Here is a 3,757-nt window from a genome sequence, read left to right as displayed (position 1 = left end):
AAAAAAAAAAAAAAAGAACCATGGAAGAGTGCCATATTAAAAAACTCCAGCATTTGCAAATAGCTATTACAGTCCGTAATGTTGCAGCATGTTTTTAAAATAGCTGTTTTAGGACATGCATGCTAATATCAGTCTGTTGGTCTTAGAAAGATACTATTAAATAGTCATCATCCTGTCGTCTACATTATAGGTTATGTGGATTGTAAAACAAGTTATACGAGAGATCATGAAACTATAGAACCTCAAAGGAACCACTGTGTTTTTTCTGGTAAGCAGAACAGTTTCTATTACTTACAAGACACTCCTCTCACCTTTTAGTAATGTCTAAAGCATAATTAGCAAACTGCTTTGAGTCTAGACATTTTTAACTTTAAAGAACTAATAAAATATTACTTACCAGTTTTCCTCTAGACTAAAAATGAAAATACACCATTCAATTTACCACTGATTTTTATAACCTTCTGCACTCCTTCTCTCCTAGCTGGTGTATGGATCCCCTTTCTCCGTGGATCACATGAAAGTGTTCTATTAATGTGAATTGGCTTATGTTTGAGAACACTATGCTGGAGAGCTATGAAGTGTAAGGAATCTGACCCAGGGATCTGCAGGGCTGTGACACATCAGTTCTTTACAGGAATTCTCAGTTGCTGGTTGAGAATAACACAAGATAGGTCCGGTACACGGCGTGCAGTCTGCTGTCATTGTTGATGTTAGTAAACCTTCTGCCTAAGGCAGTGAGACAAGTTCTGTGATACAGCACCGTAACTGGAATTTTCCCCTCTGGCAGTCACTCCAGAACTGTAAGTACCAAGTGTCAGGCTGCCTCTCCACCCATCTAACTCAGTAAGTTGGGAAAACTATTCACCACTAAAGCACACAAAGCCACAGCATGGCTGGAAGCAATAGCTGCATCAAGAAAAACACTGCAAGTCAGCACTGCTCTGCATATTTCCTGAGGAATGCTTCGCTGGAGTTCAGAACAAACATTCGAGGTCTGGGATTGCTACGAGAGTACCTGGCAGAAGAAAAGTCTCCTACCACCATTCCGTTCTAAACCTCTTTGCCAGTGTTTAGTCTTCTCTGATCCACACACTTGGCAAAGAGGGAAAGCAGCCCGTCTCTTCCCACTGCGGATAAGATGGATCTCTCAGCCCTTGTCTGAATGCAGTAGTTGAAGACAGACGCACAACTGGGTTTTCTTTTGCTCCAGAGGGAGTAAGCCTGACCTATTTTACACACAATTGGAACATTACCTTCGTGATTCTTTTAGGAAAAATACATGCCGCTGCAGTATAGATGACTTAACTATAAAATCCCATACCAGGGGTGGGAGAGAAAAGAAAGGAAATCCACACCAAACACCAAAATGGCTTTAAGTAGAACATATCTTCTGTTCCACTCCTCTGAAAGATCCTCCCTTGGAATATTTCAGACAGGAAAAAGTTGTTCCTTTCTTCATAGATTAAGTTACATGCCTTTAACCACATGTAATAAAAACATAATGAATTCAGTGCAACATGTGAAGAAATGACTGAATTGTTAGCATAAAGCCAATCACAGAAGCACTTAGGTTTAACATCACTGTTTGCATAGTGTTGGCCACGTCTGAAAGATGATAACTGCCAGAGACTGCCATAAGGAAAAGGGAATTCCTATGGATTTTCTGAAGAAGAGAGAAGTTACTGCCATATCAGAAGTTCAGTGTCCAAATAACTGCATACAGTTATGCACAGTGTTGTGGTCACAACTCCACAGAGCACTAACTGCCTTTTCATCGTTGTTGCTGCAAAAACACGCTCTTCATTTGATTTTAATTCCTTCATTTCTCCGTTAGAAAGGCATTGGCCAGACCACCAAGGCAGCAGCAGTCTGGCTATTCTCCACTCTGATGCATCATTGATGTATGTATGTATTTCTTGATCCTGCTTTCAAAGTTCTGTTTTGCATTTTTTTCTTTTTAAATAAATTACTCTGAGTATAATGAGAAAGTGGAAAGCATTGGGCATTTTAGTCTGTGCCAAGCAAGACTCTCACATGTTAATGGAGCTACACTGTGTTGGTCTTTCACTTAAAGAAACCTTCCAAATCAATGAAGAGTTCCCGATGCCAAAAAAGGTTTCATCCTGTCTGCTTTCTCCCCGACATCACAGCAGGTTGGGTCCCACATGTTTTGCAGAGTTCTATTAATAATTGTTCCTCTGAAAATACCTTCTTGCACTGGCACCACGTATGCTGTGATTTGATGGGCTGTAACCTAACCCACTGTGCTGGAAGGATATCTGGTGCCAGATTTTTACCTCTCATAGGATTATCTATAAAAATCTCCTGCAAGAACCTTGTGTATAATGTACAAATGCACTTCTACATTAATAAAATTCTTTTTATTAATATTATTTTTTTAAGTTAGCCACACTCATTTAATCAAAGTCCCTTCACCTGTATTTGCTTGCAGAGCTGGCAGCTGAATGGCAAATATCTCAGACATTGCATTTCTCATGCTTTCAATTAGTCTAGCACCTGTTATGTTTATTATCTTTATTTCAGGAATAATTATCGCTGTGCAAGTGGTCTTATGTTGCAATTTTGTTAGATAATAATGAATCGCTTGCTTTTTCTCTTCATCCTGAACAGCAGCACTTATTTTGGAGTATTTAATGCGAGAAATTTGGGAAATGCAAGAAAATTGATGCTTTGCCATATGCAACATCACTAGGCAGTGACTGCTGTCTCAGTGTAAGATGTGTCTTTTTCCATTAAAGCAAGCAGATTGTAGACCTCGACCTACCCAAGACACACAGTTAACACCGCTGGTAATTAAGTTCTCAGCACCATAAGAAATAGCATCATCTCTCTTTATTTGATGTCAGTAGGGACTGGTTTGAGCTGCTTGTGAAACACAGCATCTGTCTGAGCTTCTGTGTGTGGTGAGTTACACAAAACACGTGCTGCTAAGAATGAGAATTCAATTGGAGACTGTAGCTGAGTTCCACCTGCTAGATAACCAGCGCTGGCACAGTGGCTCTGTGGCACTCTCCAGTCATGAGACAACACACTGAGCTCGTGCTGCCTGACACTTCCACCCCCCAAACCCTGTCCTTTGGAAATGCTGTACCTTTATGCTCAGTGCTCACACATTTGGTTCCTCCAGGTGAGCCAGCAGGAGGAATGTGGCAGTAAATGCTGAAAGTCTTTCGTATTGCACAGTATTCTTGTTAGAAGCAAGTTGTTATGCTGCACAATGCTTGCTAGGCTCTTATTATGCTTTTTAGTGCTGAATTTTTAATGTGTTGCCTCGTTCAGGACGCTTTGCCATTTTATTGCGCGTCTGAGACAAAGAGCAATCTGTGTAACCAATGAATAAAAGGCTCTGCGAGAAAGGTCAGCCATGGATTCCCAGAAATCAAACATCATCTGAAGCACAAGAGTGAAGTTTGTCTGAGGCATTTCCTCTGCAATGCACTGAGCCTTTCACAACTTTCAGTCCTGAACAAAGCGGTTGCCCTAAGAAGCTTCGGATCGGCATCGCGACAGCAAGAGGTGAGCAGCCTTATTAACACAAGAGGTGCGCAGCCTTATCAAGGCTCTTATCAAGGCAGGAGCGAGCACCTCTGTCAAGGCAGGAGGTGCGCGGGCTCTCGCACTGCGGCGCAGCTGCGCCCTCTCCCGGTTCCCCCGTTGCGGCGGATGGTGACACGCGCTGCGGGCGGAATTCACCGGAAATAACCGCTGCGGGCGGTTTGAACAGCGAACGGGCTCA

The 3,757-nt window shown here is 42.1% G+C and overlaps 1 long non-coding RNA gene across 1 annotated transcript; it reads left to right on the top strand.

Annotated features, from left to right (window-relative positions):
- Positions 1-7: 7 nt before the first annotated feature.
- Positions 8-2,393, top strand: LOC116216906. Its single transcript, XR_004160560.1, has 2 exons — positions 8-268; positions 482-2,393. It is a non-coding gene; the product is annotated as an uncharacterized LOC116216906 (long non-coding RNA).
- Positions 2,394-3,757: the final 1,364 nt, after the last annotated feature.

Source organism: Meleagris gallopavo, chromosome 8, assembly GCF_000146605.3.
Source record: "Meleagris gallopavo isolate NT-WF06-2002-E0010 breed Aviagen turkey brand Nicholas breeding stock chromosome 8, Turkey_5.1, whole genome shotgun sequence".
NCBI classification, from domain to species: Eukaryota; Metazoa; Chordata; class Aves; order Galliformes; family Phasianidae; genus Meleagris; species Meleagris gallopavo.
Note: the sequence above shows the minus strand (reverse complement) of the source record. Positions and strands in the feature narration are given on the sequence as shown.